Source organism: Chanodichthys erythropterus, chromosome 18 (genome assembly GCF_024489055.1).
Source record: "Chanodichthys erythropterus isolate Z2021 chromosome 18, ASM2448905v1, whole genome shotgun sequence".
NCBI lineage: Eukaryota > Metazoa > Chordata > Actinopteri > Cypriniformes > Xenocyprididae > Chanodichthys > Chanodichthys erythropterus.
In genome coordinates this window covers 34864262-34885469 of record NC_090238.1, presented here as the reverse complement: position 1 = coordinate 34885469, position 21208 = coordinate 34864262, and the positions used below count along the sequence as shown (strand labels likewise).

Here is a 21208-nt window from a genome sequence, read left to right as displayed (position 1 = left end):
CATCTTTAGTTGTAAAGATTTATGAATGTGTATGCCAACAGGGCAAAAATAACGATGAGCTCTGTTGGTGTCACGTCCATGGTTGTCTCCTCAAGTGTGATTGATAAGACGTCACACGCAGAGCTTTACAAACCCGATTCCAAAAAAGTTGGGACACTGTACAAATTGTGAATAAGAACAGAATGCAATGATGTGGAAGTTTCAAATTTCAATATTTTATTCAGAATACAACATAGATGACATGTCAAATGTTTAAACTGAGAAAATGTATCATTTTAAGGGAAAAATAAGTTGATTTTAAATTTCATGGCATCAACACATCTCAAAAAAGTTGGGACATGGCCATATTTACTACTGTGTGGCATCCCCTCTTCTTTTTATAACAGTCTGCAAACTTCTGGTGACTGAGGAGACAAGTTGCTCAAGTTTAGGAATAGGAATGTTGTCCCGTTCTTGTCTAATACAGACTTCTAGTTGCTCAACTCTCTTAGGTCTTCTTTGTCGCATCTTCCTCTTTATGATGCGCCAAATGTTTTCTATGGGTGAAAGATCTGGACTGCAAGCTGGCCATTTCAGTACCCGGATCCTTCTTCTACGCAGCCATGATGTTGTAATTGATGCAGTATGTGGTCTGGGATTGTCATGTTGGAAAATGCAAGGTCTTCCCTGAAAGAGACGACGTCTGGATGGGAGCATATGTTGTTCTAGAACTTGGATATACCTTTCAGCATTGATGGTGCCTTTCCAGATGTGTAAGCTGCCCATGCCACACGCACTCATGCAACCCCATACCATCAGAGATGCAGGCTTCTGAACTGAGCGCTGATAACAACTTGGGTTGTCCTTGTCCTCTTTAGTCCGGATGACTTGGCGTCCCAGTTTTCCAAAAAGAACTTCAAATTTTGATTTGTCTGACCACAGAACAGTTTTCCACTTTGCCACAGTCCATTTTAAATGAGCCTTGGCCCAGAGAAAACACCTGCGCTTCTGGATCATGTTTAGATATGGCTTCTTTTTTGACTTATAGAGTTTTAGCCGGCAACAGCGAATGGCACAGTGGATTGTGTTCACCGACAATGTTTTCTGGAAGTATTCCTGAGCCCATGTTGTGATTTCCATTACAGTAGCATTCCTGTATGTGATGCAGTGCCGTCTAAGGGCGTCTAATTGCTCCACTATTTTTCACCGCAGCATTGGGGGAATTGGTGATCTTCTGCCCATCTTGACTTCTGAGAGACACTGCCACTCTGAGAGGCTCTTTTTATACCCAATCATGTTGCTAATTGACCTAATAAGTTGCAAATTGGTCCTCCAGCTGTTCCTTATATGTACATTTAACTTTTCCGGCCTCTTATTGCTACCTGTCTCAACTTTTTTGGAATGTGTAGCTCTCATGAAATCCAAAATGAGGCAATATTTGGCATGACATTTCAAAATGTCTCACTTTCAACATTTGACATATCTATATTCTATTGTGAATAAAATAAAAGTTTATGAGATTTGTAAATTATTGCATTCCTTTTTGTTCACAATTTGTACAGTGTCCCAACTTTTTTGGAATCTGGTTTGTATTTGGAATGTATAAAAAAACATATAAACGGATATTTGAACCAGATTACAATGTTTAGAGTACATGTAAACAGATCTGCAATCGGATTCAATTAATTCGGATTGATGAAAATTGGTGCATGTAAACATTGTATCGTGAATCAAGAATTAATTTATTATTTATAGCAGTCCCTAGTAAGTACACAAGTCAACAAAATATATTACATTGTTCTAGTGTTTTTTGCATATTTTAATGCAAAAATCTTATATATTGTACCTTTTAAAGTACTATTTTTATTGGAATGATATTGGAATTTAATTGGAACAAGTACTCCTTGAGGTACAAATATCCCTAGTTTGGAATCGCTGCTCTAATGGATCTGTTTCATGGAAAAATCACATACTGTAGATGACCACACTCTGAGATCTGACAGTAATGCTGAACAGTTCTGTGCAGTTAAGCCAAACATATAAGACTCCTCCATATGCTGATCTCTTTTTGTCTTTTCATTTCTCAAGCTGGAACTGTTTGACTATTGTCAAACTTAGGGAGTCAGACTTTTAAAAAACAAGTGAAAAACATTTACTGAGGAAACCGGGTAGAAAAATGGAAACATGAGAACACACAATAATAATAATTTTAAAAAAGCCTAATCCAAAACTAATACCATGTCTGACATCTCTTAAAGTGGATTTTCTCTTTTTGGTTTGATCTTTCGATTTGGTCTGGGGGGCGTCGTTTACAATGATGAGACTTCAGAGTCTTGCTTTGGGCTTAACATGTGTGGCATTTTCCACAAATAAGGTGCAAATTAAAGTCGGCATGAAGCGGAAGTTGTGATAGTCTTTTCTTCCCTATTGTGACATATATCTGAGTGGAACAACTTTTTGAACGAGAAAAAATGTTTTGCACTTGATTGGATCGTTGGATGGTTGTGGTTTTCTATTGCTATGATCTCATTTCAGTGACAGATTATCCCGCCAGAGAAAATATGTTGTTGCAAGAGGGAGGAGAAGATATTTTGATGAAAGATTACGAGGGCATGTGGATTTTAAAAAATGTGCATGGATAAATCATTTACATGAAATATTACAATATTCCAAAAATAAAAAAGGGTGCAAAATAAGGGTCAAATGTCTTACTTCCTGAATGACACAATTTTAAGGAATCTTTATGAAGAATTTAATGCTTTTATGCTTTAAAAGAAGTCATGGGACATCTAAGTGTATTCACGGAATGTGCTGTGCTGAATCAATGTCCCGCATTATGAAACACAAACCATTTTTAAGGCACACAGGGTTGCTGACAGTGGCTGGCCTTCAAGGTCCATTGAAGCGTACTTGCTAAAAGACTACAACAGCTGAACTTGCTGACAGCATTTGCATGACTTTGCAAAGCTTATAGTAGATGGTTGGACAGGCTAAAGACAGAGTACACACAAAACTGGACACTGACATTCTGACAAAGCTGACATTCTGAAGAATCTGTGTTGAAAACAGCACATCAAAGACTATGAACTTAATCATTGCAAAGATGAACAGCTATGGCATACTACATTAAAACAATCCAGTTGAAGACAACCAGCATATACCATAATTTCCTTCTTTCATTGAACAAATGAGAAAAAGCTGTTAAACTGATTATGTGACAATTCTTCCTCAGTTCTCCCTCAGTCTTTCCTTTCTTTTGTCACCGAACTTCCTGTTATGTGTTTGCCTCTCTATCTCAGCATCTAAACTGGGCTGCATTCCCACCATTAATCCAACCCAGACTCTTTTCCATTCCTGTAGTCTTTCAGTTTGATGTTCCTCATCTGTTCCTCAGTTATGCACTGAAATGGTTGACACACTGATTTAGACACAGTAATAAAGTGACAAACGGGAGTTCACGGACATTTTTCTTTTAAGACTTCTTTGTAGAATAACCTCAAAATCATGGGAAGACATGATCTATGCCAAACCAGCACTCTTCATCAAGTCCAAAACCAAGTGTACAGCAGCCAAAGAGGCAACACCCTGTTAATACAACATCATACACTGCTTACCCTACACTCTAAAAAAAGCTGGGTTAAAAACAACCCAAGTTGGGTTAAATATGGACAAACCCAGCAATTGGGTTGGTTTAGTTTTAATTAACTCAACCATAGACTATTGTTTAAAAATGACTGTATTGCTTGCTTAAAATGAACCCAAAGTATGTTGGAAATTAACATTTATTATTATGTTTAATAAATGAACATTTGTTAATAAGTTTAATGAATAATAACTAAATAACAAACATTTATTAAATTGCTCATTAAAGGTGCCCTAGAATCAAAAATTGGCATAGTTGAACAGCAAGAGTTCAGTACATGGAAATGACATACAGTGAGTCTCAAACTCCATTGTTTCCTCCTTCTTATGTAAATCTCATTTGTTTAAAAGACCTCCGAAGAACAGGTGAATCTCAACATAACACAGACTGTTACGTAACAGTTGGGATCATTAATATGTATGACCCCAATATTTGCATATGCCAGCTCATGTTCAAGTCATTAGACAAGGGCAGCCAGTATTAACGTCTGGATCTGTGCACAGCTGAATCATCATACTAGGTAAGCAAGCAAGAACAATAGCGAAAAATGGCAGATGGAGCAATAATAACTGACATGATCCATGATATCATGATATTTTTTGTGATATTTGTAAACTGTCTTTCTAAATGTTTTGTTAGCATGTTGCTAATGTACTGTTAAATGTGGTTAAAGTTACCATCGTTTCTTACTGTATTCACGGAGACAAGAGCCGTCGCTATTTTCATTTTTAAACACTTGCAGTCTGTATAATTCATAAACACAACTTCAATCTTTATAAATCTCTCCAACAGTGTGTAATGTTAACTTTAGCCATGCAGCACTATCAAACTCATTCAGAATCAAATGTAAACATCCAAAAAAATACTATACTCACATGATCCGACGCATGCATGCAGTATGCATGATGAACATCTTGTAAAGATCCATTTGAGGGTTATATTAGCTGTGTGAACTTTGTTTACGCACTGTATTATAGTCGAGAGCTCGGCGGGCAGGGAGCGTGCGATTTAAAGGGGCTGCAGCCTGAATCGGTGCATAGTTAATGATGCTTCAAAATAGGCAGTTAAAAAAATTAAATAAAAAAATATGGGGTATTTTGAGCTGAAACTTCACAGACACATTCAGGGGACACCTTAGACTTATATTACATCTTGTACACTCTAAAAAATGCTGGGTTAAAAACAACCTAAGTTGGGTTGAAAATGGACAAACCCAGCGATTGGGTTGTTTTAACCCAGCGGTTGGGTTAAATGTTTGCCCAACCTGCTGGGTAGTTTTATTTAAACCAACTATTGTTTAAAAATTGCTATATGGCTAGCTTAAAATGAACCCAAAATAGTTGGGAAATTAAAATCCAGATGCAATTAGAGGCAACAATAAAAGACAAAAGGTGAATGTTTATTAATAAGCTTTAATATTTTATTAATATAAATTTAATAGTTTATTAATATAAATTTATTAATAAGCAATTTAATAAATGTTTATTGTTTAATAATTATTCATTGAACATTAATAAATGTTCATTTCCAACATACTTTGGGTTAATTTTAATTAAGCAATACAGTAATTTTTAAACAATAGTTGAGTTAAATAAAACTACCCAACAGGTTGGGCAAACATTTAACCCAACCGCTGGGTTAAAACAACCCAATTGCTGGGTTTGTCCATTTTCAACCCAACTTGGGTTGTTTTTAACCCAGCATTTTTTAGAGTGTAAAAACTGGTTTTAGGGCACCTTTAATAAATGTTCACCTTTTGATTATTATTGTTGCCTCTAGTAATTATGTGTCTGATTTTTAATTGCCAACCTATTTTGGGTTCATTTTAAGCCAGCCGTATAGTCATTTTTAAACAATAGTTGGGTTAAATAAAACTGCCCAGCATGTTGGGCAAACATTTAACCCCAACCGCTGGGTTAAAACGGATATCAAATATCATTATCATTATCATTACCAATAATTATTAATATAAGTATCATTAGTTTTTTTCCAGCTTAACTAGCCTTGCCATAAAAAGGTCTAAAATGTCAATGAGACTCTAATATTAGTCTTTTATTAAGTTTTTTTCTCTGTCAAGTTTTGTAGAAGCAGTAAATACATTGATAAATACTATAAAAAAAGGACTGACAGGCAGACTGGAAAACTGCCCAGTACGTTGGGCAAACATTTAACCCAACCGCTGGGTTGAAACCACCCAATTGCTGGGTTTGTCCATTTTCAACGCAACATTTTTTAGAGTGTATAGTCCCATATACTTCTATTATTATACTAATATTTTAGCAAATGAATAGCAACACCCTAAAAAATATTCATAATTCTAACAGTATAGAGAGCTGGAAAGATGACATCAAAACCCGCCACTGATTTCCTCAAGATATTCCTATGGATTTTTATAATGGCTTTTTTCAACTTATGAGTAAAATAAGGTCTGTGGTAAACATAACGTGACGATACCTGAAAGTTTTGCTCAACAGCATAAATTACACATACTCATATGGAAAAATGCGGATTTTGAAGGTGTTGGGATTATTTTATAAAAAAAGGGCCCTATCATACACCCACCGCAATGTGACGCCAGGTGTTACGCAAGTGTTTTTTGCTAGTTTCAGCCCGATGCAGTTATCGTTATTTAAATTGCAAATGCACTCGCACCCATCTGTTCACCCATGGCTGTGCTGGTCTGAAAACGAGGTGTGTTGAGATGCATTGTTGGCGTGTTGCTATTTTTAGGCAACTGAAAACAATTTCACCATTGACCAACATAAACCTGGTCTAAAGTCAATGGCACATTATTTTTATTTATTTGTTATTTAAAGGTTGCGTTAGTAATATGCGCCTATAGGCGGGTGCACAACGCGCTTACACTTTGCTTGTTACACACACAGGGATGCGCAGCAGCACAAACATTTTAAAATATTACAAATAAAAAGACTCCTCTTTGGAGAACTGTTCAGTTTTTCCACTTGAAAAAACCGCCATGTAAATAGCAATCCGCCATGGTGCAAGCGCACCTGGCTTTTAAAGGGAATGGGAGATGACACTCTGATCTGCTTTACTGCACATTACACCCAAAACACACCAATGACTCATTAAGAGACTAGATACAACCAATTTGGATCATGCTCCTGACCATTTTTTCCATTGTTAAACTAGCAAAAGAGAATTCGGACACGCCATGCACAATACAAGGTGCAGGTGCACTTAAAATAGTTTAATATTAATGTTTCTAATAATTAACTAGATAAGAAAATTTAGCGTGTGAGTGTGTGCAGTGTAAATTGTAGAACAAAACGCCAAAGTATCGTCAAGTTATGTTTACCACAGACCTTACAAATTTAAAAAACACATTATAAAACCCTATAGGAAAATCTCAATGTAATCAGCGGCGAATTAGTCTTCCAGGTTTTGACGTCAGCACTCTACAGCCACGCCAACACATAAGACTGTCCTTAATAAAAAGATTTAAACACCATCCAAATCCAATTTTTTTTTTTTTTTAAATGTACTCTTTGTATTCTTTTTGTTTTGTACGGTTTCAAAGTATTATTTTACAAATATCATTAATTATTAATATAGGTATTATTAGGATTTTATTTACAACCTAAATTAACCTTGCCTTGCCATAAAAAGGTTAAAAAAAATGTCAATTAGACTCTAATATTAGTCTTTTATTAGTTTTTCTCTGTCAGGTTTTGTAGAAGCAGTAAATACATTGATAAATGCTATAAAAAAGACTGACAGGCAGACTGGAATATGCCCAATGTCCTGCGATAGATAAAGCAGCTGCTCTGCTATTCTTTGACTTGGCTGAATTCTTCAGTGGTCTGAAAGAGTTCCCACATAAACCCACCAGAGGAACCCTTTGGTCCAACTCTTTCCTTTGGGAAAACATTTCTTTTCTTTTCACGTCTGGAGAGCGAATCAGCATTTGTTTGTGTTGAGCAACGGTTTCCATAGAGATAGAAGGTTCTCAGACATTCAGCATTCCAGAATATTTCTTCATATATTTTTTTTACTTTGATGCAACAGGCACGGTAAATAAAACCCCCTCTTATTTCCTCCTGGAGAAAGATTAGGCTAATAATAACTAGGGGCCACTAAGAAAAGTGAGGACTCTGTTTAACATTGATGTTAATTTTAAAAGACAAATGTGCCCTTAAAATGTTGACCTGAGAAAAGCTCTCCTGATCTGTTACTGCGCTAACATGTGATTAGCGCTTGATTAGCAACTAAAACAGCAGCCAATAAAGAACCAGATCAGAAGATGCCCAAACCAGTGGAACGGAAATTAAACCACACTGGACTGATTCAAATTGCAGAGAGAACTGTGCTCAATCAGGGCTCAGTCAGTCCATTCAGCTCTACAGTGAGTCAGAAACACTGGTTGTGGAAAGTAATCCACCCTGTGGTAAAAGTGTTTTTCAAAATGTCAACTTTTTTCAAAAAGTGGATCCATCACATTTGCAAAGATATTAAAAATGCACAAACCATATTAATTTACGCAAAAATGGCAAAGTAGGTGATATATAAGGAGTAGTGCATGGATATCAAAGCTTGAAACTCTGCATTAATCAGGGACAAATAAAGACAACAAGTAATACATCTACCTGTGAAAAGTGCAACTGAATAAACACTTTGTAACTGGCTTAATATCAAAAAGAATAGCTACTATCAATAATTTTGTTTTAAGTCAGGCCCTGTGTAGTTTTGGTTGGACATTTTTACAATATTAATATATTTAAGCAATATAACTTACAATTTAGACAGAGTTGCTCTGCCAATGAAAACAGTTCCAAAACAAAGCCAAAGCAGAATTAATCTTTCCGTCTCAGAGCAACACACAGTACTGGTGTTTCATTCCTGAATGAATCATTGTTTTTGAGTGAATTGGTCGAGTTAATGATTCAATGACTCACTCAACAAATACACTGACTGCATCCAAAAATCACATACTCTCTTGAGAAGAGTTATTTTGAATAAGTAATTCCTGGCCACTAGAAGTATGAATATGTGTAGTATATATTTAATTTGGATGTACTACAGTCACCATGTTGTCATTATCATGTGACCTACCAGCATCAGTTGCTTCACTTCACCGCCATTCACAAATCCTCTCCTGTGGCCCCATGGGATAGTAAAGTGTACATTGTATGCACACTTTAGAATCTTGCCGGAAGTAGCAGGTTATCCAGGTACTTTTTTCCTACTCTTTATAAGTACTGTGAATGCAGACATGCTTCTATTGTTACATACTGTTTTTTTGACTAATATACAGTAGGGAAGTATGCCATTTTGGATGCAGCCACTTATGTTTTTTATCCCTTCATGTATCTGTGTTTTTAAAGGAGCCAGTCGAGTGAACGATCCAATAGGTCATTTATAAATTGCGTGTAACTTCCTGAATGCAATCTATGTTTTTTAATGTTCATAACAGTCACTTGTCTCCACCTACTGGCCTAACGATGTAACAATGTCACTGAAAAATGCACATTACTGCTGCACACACTGTAGAACCCAATAAGTTCAGAATACTCAAAACTTTTGAGTAAACTTGTTACCTCAAAACATTTAAGTAAACTAACTCATTTTTTTTAAAGTTGGTAGAACTTAAAATTTTTGTGACAAGTGGGGTGGGGCTGAGAGCCATGGAAGCGGATCAAGGCCAGTGTGGTGCACAGGTGTCTCTCACTAACAATCCCGTCACCAGCATCCCTTTCCCAACTCATCATAATGTTAATTACATACAGTTAATTTACATAAACATCACATTCAGATATCGGTTAAATGTTACATAGCAAATAACACATGCTATTATAACTATCAGAGAGACTGTCATTACATACTTGCATATGCAGGTGCTGGTCATATAATTAGAATATCGTGAAAAAGTTCATTTTTTATTTTAAATTATTTTAAAAAATGAAACTTTCATTTATACTAGGTTCCCTACATGTAAAGTAAAACATTCAAAAAGTTTTTTTGAATTTGTTGATTAGAGCGTACAACTAATGAAAGTCCAAAATCCAGTATCTCAAAATATTAGAATATTTACATTTGAGTTTCATTAAATGACCATCCCTACAGTATAAATTCCGGGTATCTCTTGTTCTTTGAAACCACACTAATGGAGAAGACTGCTGACTTGGCAATGGTCCAGGAGACAATCACTGACACCCTCCACAAAGGGTCACAGATGGTCATTACTGAATGGGGTGGCTGTTTACAGAGTGATGTATCAAAGCATATTAAATGCAAAGTTGACTAGAAGGAAGAAATTGGGTAGGCAAAGGTGCGCAAGCAACAGGGATGACCACAAGCTTGAGAATACTGTCAAGTAAAGCCGATTCAAACACTTGGGAGAGCTTCACAATGAGTAGAATGAAGCCGGAGTCAGCGCATCAAGAGTCACCACACTCAGAAATCTTCAGGAAAAGGACTACCAAGCCACTTCTGAAACAGAAACAACGTCAGAAGCATCATACCTGGGCTAAGGAGAAAAAGAACTGGACAGTGAGCAGTGGTCGAAAGTCCTCTTTTCAGATGAAGTAAATTTTGCATTTCATGTTGAAATCATGGTCCCAGAGTCTGAAGGAAGACTGGAGAGGCACAGAATCCAAGCTGCTTGAAGTCTAGTGGGACGTTTCTGAAGTCAGTAATGATTTGGGGAGCCGTGACATCTGCTGGTGTTGGTCCATTGTGTTTTATCAAGTGCAAAGTCAATGCAGCCATCTTCCAGGAGATTTTTGGAGCACTTTATGCTTCCATCTGCTGACAAGCTTTGTGGAGATGCTGATTTCCTTTTCCAGCAGGACTTTAGCACCTGCCCACAGTGCAAAAACCACTTCCAAGTGGTTTGCTGACCATGATATTACTGTGTTTTATTGGCCAGCCAACATGCCTGACCCCTGAATCTATGGGATATTTTCAAGAGAAAGATGAGAAACAGTCGATCCAACAATATACAGATGATCTGAAGGCTCAATAGTGCCTCAGCAGTGCCACAGGCTGATCACTTCCATGCCACACTTCACTAATGCTGTAATTTGTGCTAGGAGCAAAACTTGAACTTCTGTTTTGAAAATCCATTTTTTGATTGATCTTAGGAAATATTCTAATATTTTGAGATACTGGATTTTAGACTTTCATGAGCTGTACACTCTAATCATCAAAATTTAAAAAAAAAAAAAAAAAAAAAAAAAACTTTTGAAATGTTTTACTTTACATGTAGGGAATCTAGAATATATGAAAGTTTCATTTTTAAAAATAATTTACAAAAAAAAAAGAACTTTTTCACGATATTCTAATTATATGACCAGCACCTGTAATGTAATCAAAGAACATATGTGGTCTTAAATGTTTTGCAGCTCATCCTCAGCCTAACCACAGGCTCTACTCTTCACCACAGTGGTAACCCTACAAAACTAACATAACAGAACCCCCCTGAATCCCAACATAACACAACATTAAACATTAACGTATATCTCCATATGTTAATCTTGTGCAAAAACACACAAAATAACACTTAATTTCAACAGTTTTTTATATGGTCTGACGCAAAGCATGCTGGGAATTAGAAATCTGCTGCAGCTCAACTCAATCATATTAAGTTCAGCTTATTACAATGAAATTTTGAATTCATGCAACTTTTTTTTATTAAGTACAATGAACTTTTATTATTATTTGTATGAAACAAACTCATTTAATTTAATTCATTTCACTGTTCGGTTTTACAGTGCAGGCAGCCTGCCTGAAAAGCACAAATGCAAGTGTGGATATATATGGGTCGAAGTAATGGGTGTTCTGAAAGGTTAGGGACGTTCCGAAATGTAGTGCACATGCCGAAAGATCTTTACAATCAGTCGCCAATGCTGCCTGTTTGGGTGTGTGGTAGGGTTGAGGCCACGATATACATCAAACGTAATCGAAGAATGAACTGATGTTTTGTAATTTCAAACAAAATCAAGCCAAAAGTTCGCTCCAGCTGCGAAACACCTTCGTACTACCATTGGTCCATGACGATAATGTAATAGGAGGTGTGCGCTGAGGCTCTGCCTTCTTTCACGCAGAACTCTTCTCTGACTCATTTCATCTATTGAGTTCGTCGAGGATAGCCGCTTCATAGTATAAAATGAAGTTGTGCTTTTGATGAAATGAGGAACTGACACTGTTTTTCATGTTTGATACTGTAAAGCTGCTTGCTTTTAAGCAATCTATTGAATAAAATGCCATATAAATAAACTTGACGTGACTTTCTGAAGTGCTAATTTCCAGAGCTTATGCTAACATACCCATGTTGTTATGATCAGATGCTTGCTGTTTTCTCAGTTCTGTTGTGTTCATTTTGTTACTGAGAGGAAAGTGTGTGTCACTTATTTACATATTCATCTAAACACCGCTCTCTGCAGTGTGGGCGCCGTCAGATGTTCGATAACAGTATAGCGCTGCTCACGTATTTTGAACTTCGTTTTACCCCTAAGCAAAGAACGAAAAAGAACATCACCGTGAGTATATCAGGGCGTTTCGGGGTTAGTTTCTGTTGTAGCATTCAGTACCATGTGAAATGTCTATTACTCCGACCTGCAGCTATCCCTGTCTCAGATAATCGCAGAGATGCAAACAGTGAAATGAGGAAGAACTCGAGGGCTGTTGTATAATGTGGATTTTCAGACCCAATCAGCAAGGAACAATTAGTGTTACAGACATGGGTTTGTTTTAATAATCAGAGGACTTACACAGGTTCCTATACAAGGCATAATGACAGAATAGACAGATTTGCAGTGATTTAGAGTCTAAAATCTAATGTGTTTCTCATTCCTGTTCCCCATAGAGTCCTTTATTTCACAACATAGATTTACAAGCCGTTTCCACAGTAATGCCATATTTAATGGGCCAGTTTTATAACAACAACAGTATTCACAAACAAGCGACCACTGAATCCCCAGTCTAATATTTAATGATTACTTAACCACTATAATATTAGGAGCCAAAATCTTTAAGAGCCTTATCAGCATAAAGATTTCCACTACACTCTTCAAATATAAACCATTCCATTTTATTGTAGAAATGATTTTAACACAAAGAGGCTTTTGGAGAAGAACAAACATTAACCCATCTCCAACATAATGGCTTAAACATTTCCCTTTGGTCGCAGCACAATGATGGAGCAGTGCCAGATACAGTAGAAGAGCATGATCGCTTCTCCAGGATACTGATCCACAGGACATTTTCCTGCTGTCCTACAGTCTGGGATTCTTAAATTGCACAGTTTCCATATAAAACCACTTTTCGTTCATTCTAGTTTATATTGAGGCATGCCAGAGTATTGGCTTGAAATAAAAGTTTTACTGTACTTAAATCTTTTTCTTTAGTGCGCTGACAGCTTTCTCACTCTATTACTCACCGGTTTATTTTACAGGTAGGTGTTAAATGCTTAAAAGTTTCGGATTATTGAAAGGATTCCGGATAACAGTGGCAGGTTTCCATGGTTACCGTACAGTCGTTTTCCTGTCCGTTCTGCTTTCCTTCAGCCTGTTAGTCCATTATGACATAGCCCGTCTATCCCACGCCAAACTCTCTCCATTGCAACCACAGTCATTTCCGTGCTGATAAACTGATTTAATGAAGACTCCAGAGTACACAAATGGAAACTGCCTGCCTGAAATGTAGGAGCCTTGGAGATCTACGGCAAGTACATGGTGAAGAAAATCCCCAAGTTCAAAGCTTCACCAATAAACCTGTATTCCTAGTAATTTGTGTTACTGATCTATGCCATGTGTGGCTTGGTGGCCTCATAATGGAAACCGTGTGGATGTGTGGTCTGCCCAAATATTATGTCTGATTTTGTATCAATGGATTTATGGTAGTATTTTATGGCCAAGAAAGAGTAAGGCGGTGTCACAGTAGAGTGGATGATTGTGGTACTTTTGTGGCGGTAATCCAGCAATAAATGCACTTTGAGGCATATTGATCTTCCTCTGAAATCCTGCAAAATGTAACATTTCTGTCTTCAGTATTTTCTTTCAGTAGACAGGACTTTTCAACCAGTTGCTCTGTGGCATATGAGAGTAATTTTCTCTGCTGTAGAATAGAGCCAAAGTAAAGTCGGTCAGATTACTTTTGATTTACCTATTGCTAGACTACCTCTCAAATGAGTGAAAACAAAAACTGCATGGAAACTTGCCATTTTATGGACCTGATGGGTTGTCTGATGATTTCACATTACATTGAATTCTCGACTTTCATCAGCTGTCTGACTATTTTTCACTTTTTGCTAATTATTTTTTTTTTTTTAATCAAGTTTATTCAGAGTTCAGATAACACACTTCAAAGAGATTGTGGTTAATATTAAAAATGGATCCAGTACTCCGGTTTGCTTGATACAAAACATCTGTGTAATTTGACTTTGAGTGGGACTATTATAAAATAAAGTAAATTTCTGCTTTAGACTTTAAAAAATAAAATCCACTTTAAATGAACAGTTGTTTATACAAAATCACGGTAACAGAGTTGACATTATGTCGGTAGGGAACAATCAAAACAAAAGGGGATTTTAACTAAAAAAAACTAAAAGTTCACTTTCTCTAAAGAATGATGTCATTATGATATCAAATTATTAAATTATACTTTTGATTTTACAAACCTTGCTCTCAAGTTTTATGAAACTACAAGCTTAGTTAATTTAATGCTGATGTTTCTACAAGTACATTATTCAGTTGTTTACTATCCAAAATCATATTTATTTTGTCAGTAGGGAACAATAAAAAAAAAAAAAAACTTTCAACCCTGTTACTATGATTTTGGATAGTAAACAGCTGAATAATGTACTTGTAGAAACATCAGCATTAAATTATACATTAAAATAAAACAAAAATATGATAGTTACAGGGTTCACAGTAACAGGGTTGAAAGTTCTACAGTTTACTTTTGATTTTACAAACCTTGCTCTCAAGTTTATGAAACTACAAGCTTAGTTAATTTAATGCTGATGTTTCTACAAGTACATTATTCAATTGTTTACAATCCAAAATCATAGTAACAGGGTTGACATTTTGTCGGTAGGGAACAATCAAAAACTTTCAACCCTGTTACTATGATTTTGGATAGTAAACAACTGAATAATGTACTTGTAGAAACATCAGCATTAAATTATACATTAAAATAAAACAAAAATATGATAGCATTATATACATTATTCAGTTGTTTACCATCCAAAATCATAGTAACAGGGTTGACATTTTGTCGGTAGGGAACAATCAAAATAAATGGGGATTTTAACTTGTCCTTCAAAAGTTCACTTCCTTTAAAGAATGATAATGTCATTATTGTCATCAGAGGTGTCAAGTAACGAAGTACAAATACTTCGTTACCTTACTTAAGTAGAAATTTCGGGTATCTATACTTTACTGGAGTAATTATTTTTCAGCTTACTTTTTACTTCTACTCCTTACATTTTCACGCAATTATCTGTACTTTCTACTCCTTACATTTTAAAAATAGCCTCGTTACTCTTCATTTCGGCTTGTTTTCATTCCGGCTTTAAAAAAAAAAAAAATATCCAGATAAATCGCGCCATCCGGATAGAGTGAATTTGATTGTGGTTGGATGAGAAGATAAAACATATAACGTACCATTCTGACACCCTATTGGTTTGTACGTAATCCATCACACCTGCACATCAAATCACGTCACACTCCAGCAAGGAGGACTAAAATGTGCGTTCACGCGGCCTTGTAATTCCTGTAGTTACGAGATTCGAGCTTGTAAAAAGCGTTCACGTCCTCGTAGAGATCGTAATTACAGCTTGTAAGCTGGGAGTTTTCTGAGAGCTCCCACATGTTCCACCTGACCGCTGTAGATTCATTTAGGTGTTGATAGTGGTGTCATGGAAACGCATAATTCCTAGTCCAAGGACCAAAAGGACGTGAACAGCTCCGAATATAACGTCACGTGTTGTCATGTCAAGATTCCGGTAAATACGAGGTGACGTGAACAGTAATAGTCAGTGTTGGGGGCATTACTCAAAAAAGATGATTTCTTATAAGTTATTATTTCTACACTACTGGCTCATTTAGGCTATCAAACGGGTGCTTTCTCTTCGTCCTCTGTAAATTAAGCTAGGTAACGTAATGTTAGTTCGATAGAGAGACGTTTAAATCGTATACCGGTTTTTAAACTTTTTTTTTTTTTTTTTTAAGCGCGACCCTTTTATTTATGTGACACATAGTCATACACAACCATGTAACTAAACAAGCCAAAACGAATTAATTTAAAACGAAACTTAAGGTAAACCTGCATTGCTCTCATGGTATACCTCTCTCTTTCAGTGAAGTGGAGCAGTGCTCTTGCTGAATGGCACGGATTGCACTACAGACTATTGTACCTTTTATATGTTTTTTTTTTAAACTGTATTTTATTTTTCATAACGAACAAGCTGCGATGTCACGTTTCCAGTGCTTTGTTGTGTGCGCGTGAGGCGCAGGCGCGATCAAACAGCTGTCTTTAAAGGGGACTTGCCTCGTCGTCATGGCAACGGTTCGTGAACAGGTCAGATTACGTCAGAGTTTGTTGGATGCTCAGACGACCACACAAACGCCGATTAAAGGTGCCCTAGATTCAAAAATTACATGGAAATGACATACAGTGAGTCTCAAACTCCATTGTTTCCTCCTCCTTATATAAATCTCATTTGTTTAAAAGACCTCAGAAGAACAGGCGAAGCTCAACATAACACCCACTGTCACGTAACAGTCGGGGTGTACGCCCCAATATTTGCATATGCCCGCCCATGTTCCCAACATTATGAAAGGCATTAGACAAGGGCAGGCATTAACGTCTGGAGCAGCACAACCGAACCATCAGACTAGGTAAGCGCACAAGAACAACAGTGAAAAATGGCAGATGGAACAATAATAACTGACATGATTCATGATAACATCATATTTTTAGTGATATTTGTAAACTGTATTTCTAAATGTTTTGTTAGCATGTTGCTTATGTACTGTTAAATGTGGTTAAAGTTACCATCGTTTCTTACTGTATTCACGGAGACAAGAGCCGTCGTTATTTTAATTTTTAAACACTTGCAGTCTGTATAATTCATAAACACAACTTCATTCTTTATAAATCTCTCCAACAGTGTAGCATTAGCTGTTAGCCACGGAGCACAGCCTCAAATTCATTCAGAATGTAAACAATATAACAGTATACAATACTCACATAATCCGACGCATACATGCCGCATGCATGACGAACACTTTGTAAAGATCCATTTGAGGGTGTAAACTTTGTTTATGTACTGTTTAAGGCAAGCGCAAGCTTGGGGGCAGAGAGCATGAGAATTAAAGGGGCAGTAGCATAAATCGGCTCATATTTAATGATGCCCCAAAATAGGTAGTTAAAAAAATTAATTAAAAAAAATCTGAGTATTTTGAGCTGAAACTTCACAGACACATTCAGGGGACACCTTAGACCTATATTACATCTTGTAAAAAAACATTCGATGGCACCTTTAAACATGTTCAGTCGGGTAAACAGACTCCGACCAACGCCAACACCTATCCAACAAACGCCAATAGAGAGTTTGCTGGCGTTTGTTGGTGCGGTGTGAACTGAAACAGCTGAAAACAGCTGGCAGGTGTTAATGTCAAGCCCTGATTGTTACTAAGCCTGCCCTGGGTACACCAAAACTACCCGCATTTTTCTTGTCCGTTGCCCTCACAAATTTCTGCAGTTAAGCTTGGATGTACATTTACATTCCAATAAAGGTTATTAATGCCTCTGAATTTTGACTTTTTGCACCATTAGAATACTTATAGGCAACTAGTCATGATATCTTCCACTCCATGAAACCCATGTTAATGGTCAGTAGTACACATATATGGTGCTTTAATGTATTTGCATTGTACTAAAATGCGTTCATTTTCAATGGACATATATGCGGCTGAAACGGGTAGCCTAGTGCATCCCAAATTTTTCAACATTAACATTTTAATATAACATTATGGTCATTATGGCCTTTAGAAAAATGTTTTTTTGAGGAGGTGGAGTACACAATAGGCCCCTGTGGCGCGGCCTAAGCTTTTGTCCTTAATGGCATTTTTTCCCCTACATTACTTTTACTTTTATACTTTAAGTAGTTTTGAAACCAGTACTTTTATACTTTTACTTGAGTAAAACGCTTGAGTTGATACTTCAACTTCTACAGAAGTATTTTTAAACCCTAGTATCTATACTTCTACTTGAGTAATGAATGTGAATACTTTTGACACCAGTGATTGTCATCTAGTTTTGTTTCATGTTTATAGTTTCATGTATATAGTCATAGTCATGTTTCTTGTTTGCCATGTGCTTCCCTTGTTTGTATCATGTTCTAGTCATGTGATCCTGCCATGTGCCCCCCTTGTCATGTGTTGTCCTATGTTGTCATTGGTTTGATTTTGCACAGGTGTTTAGTCATTAGTCCTTGTGTAATTAAGCCCTCACGTTTGCCTTGTTCCTGGTCTAGTATTGTTCCATGTAACCACAGCTGGTGAGTGCTATGTTCCTGTTTAAAGTCAAGTTGTCAAGCCAAGTCTTTGTTTCTTTTGTATTTTGTATTTTGTACAGAGCTACCGCAGAATGGAAGTTCAAAGACAATTTTATAAAGATGGCGGCGCACTTCTTTCTCTGGTAAATAAGGTCTATACATTACCTTAGAATAGTTATGAAACTACAAGCTTAGTATTACGCTGATTTTTCTTTAAGTATACACTATTCAGTTAGCAGTTGTTTACTATACAAAATCATAGTAACAGGGTTGACAATTTGTCGGTAGGGAACAATCAAAACAAAAGGTAATTTTAACTTGTCCTTAAAAAGTTCACTTCCTCTAAAGAATGTCATTATGACATTATTAAATTATACATTAAAATGGAAAAAATGATGGTAACAGTGTTCACAGTAACAGGGCTGAAAGTTCTACAGTTTACTTCTGATGTTACAAACCTTGCTCTCAAATTTATGAAGCTACAAGCTTAGTTAATTTAATGCTGATGTTTCTACATGTATACACCATTCAGATAGCAGTTGTTTACTATACATTTTGTCGGTAGGGATTAGGGAACAATTAAAACAAAAGGTGGTTTTAACTTGTCCTTAAAAAGTTAATTACCTCTAAAGAATGATAATGTCATTATGATATCAAATTATTAAATATACATTAAATATAATCATTACAGCAGTGGTTCCCAAACCTGTCCTGAAAGATCCCCAGCACTGCACATTTTGTGTGTCGCCCTTATCTGACAAACCTATTTCAGGTCTTGCAGTCTCTACTAATGAGCTGATGAGTTGAATCCGGTGTGTTAGATGAGAGAGACATCCAAAATGTGCAGGTTTGGGAACCACTGCATTACAGGGTTCACAGTAACAGGGTTGAAAGTTCTACAGTTTACTTCTGATGTTACAAACCTTGCTCTCAAGTTAATGAAACTACAAGATTAGTTAATTTAATGCTGATTTTTCTACAAGTATCTATTCAGTTAGCAGTTGTTTACTATACAAATCATAGTAACAGGGTTGAAATTTTAAGAACACCCAGTCATAAACATGCCCTTGAACTCTGAGAAATGTGCCTCTTAAAAGGACAATAATGTCATTTTGACAGCTTTTTGATTTAGAATTGTCAACTTCCTTAAAAAGAGATGGTAACAGGGTTGACACGTAATCAGGGGCCCATGTCCCCATGATGAAAAAGATTTTTGTTGATTAGTTTAGAACAATGTTAACACAGAGATTGCATAAGATATTCATTGTTCATATTTTACACATATGTTAATAAGGGACACAAAAGTCAGCCGTTCTGTAAGATGACCCTGTTACGTTGACTCAAGCATTGTGTCAACCACTAATACTTACTGAAGGCCAGCAGGAACTCGCTTCTCGCCCAGATGGTGCCTGTCTGCCAGTGATTATATCACACTTCTCAGCTTCACGTGACATGCCCTCTCAACATTTGCCCACTATTCTGGAAAAATCCTCATCGGCTCAGGCAACAGCTACCTTGGAAAAGAAATACCAATTAAACCCCAGCGTGAAACACGGCGTTTAATGCCAAATTGGTGCCAAATCATGAACAGCTCAATGCCATAAACTTTTAGCGGCAGTAAATAAGGGGATGCGTGAAACTCCTGCACAAAGTATGCACAGCAGCAGTTAAATCTCTCAATAATTACATAGGAAGTGCAAAATAACAAGCCGTTCTTTCCTTTTTCTTCTACTAAGGGTGTCAGTTTTCTCTTCTGTCCTTGCATAAATTTAATGCAACATATGCTTGCCATTTTAGTTGACTAAGTAGGCTAATCAAATACATTATGCTGTCCGACTTGATACCATGTTTAAATATTTGTCTGGCAATAAAACAGAACAGTTTAGCTTGTATTGTACAATGGTACAATTTCCTTGCCATGCAGTGCAACGGCTTGCAACACAGTTAAAATCATCCAAACACATGCAAGCTCATCATATCCTGTTTTATTTCTTGTTACCATAGCACAGGAAGTAAACTACAACAAATAACGGCTGGTTGCTAAGGAAACAACTTTTTTATGCTCCCTCTCCTTTTTGCGAAAATAGTTGTATTCTTTCCATATTTTGCCACACCATAAATGATTGTTTGAGATTATCGCATTTAAACCCGTCCCAAGTGCACCATTATGTCTGCATTTTTTAAATATTTGTTTTATTCTAATTATTTAATCATGTTTTATTCCCTCTATTTCTTAAATAAACACATACTTTAGGGCTGAAACACAAACAGGTTACATTACTAAGAGAAATATGCCATTTTACTTAAACGTGGGCTGACAAGTATGAGTTAAATAATCCTGTGACTGTGTGAATGATCTATCACCTTTTGAAACTTGTCCAAGATAAACATTTTTGTCATATAACTGTTGTAATTATCATACATGAGAAGGTGTTTTAGCTCGTACAGTAAGCCTGAGATGAATAGAATGACGTTAATAAAGTGTAGTGGATAAATAACGTCCCCATGATTTTATTTTTTCAAAATCACGTTTGTTGAGAGACACATAAGAATCTTTCAGCTGTCAATCAGAAAAGTACAAACTCACCCATAACAGAGTTACTATGGCAACATCTCCACCCACTCACATTGACATCATTATTGCTGTGTGTTCATGTGATGCAATAGTAATGGGCAATAAAAGAATCACCCTCAAGGTCTGTAGACTATCTGTGTGTATGTTTCCTCTTCAGCTTTGACTCAATGACAAGCTGTAACAGTTTGTCTGCTCTCATTTCACAAAAAGAACCCATTGCTTCCCGGCCCTCCCTTTGTGTTCAGCAGTGATGAGTTCAGTCCAGAAAACTGTTATTCCACAGACCCCGATTACCTAATCACAGACGTCTGTGTTTGTTTTCACTGCACTCCTACTCCCTCTCACTTGACTGTACACCCTGATCTATCAAACTGGCAACGGGCTCCCACAACTACACTACAAAACGATCTGTGATTATGACAAGTATATGAAATGCTGAAGTTTTGGAGAAAATAAGGACACCAGGAAATCAAGTTACTTATCAGAG

The 21208-nt window shown here is 36.6% G+C and overlaps 1 long non-coding RNA gene across 1 annotated transcript in view; it reads right to left on the bottom strand.

Moving 5' to 3' along the window:
* The window catches only part of LOC137006133 (uncharacterized), a 35105-nt gene extending 14233 nt beyond the window's left edge, over positions 1-20872 (bottom strand). Inside the window, exons 1-2 of the long non-coding RNA XR_010892478.1 lie at positions 20734-20872; positions 19517-19660 (exon numbers count right to left, since the gene is read on the bottom strand). This is a non-coding gene — a long non-coding RNA (uncharacterized lncRNA). The remainder of the gene's footprint in view (positions 1-19516; positions 19661-20733) is intronic.
* Positions 20873-21208: the final 336 nt, after the last annotated feature.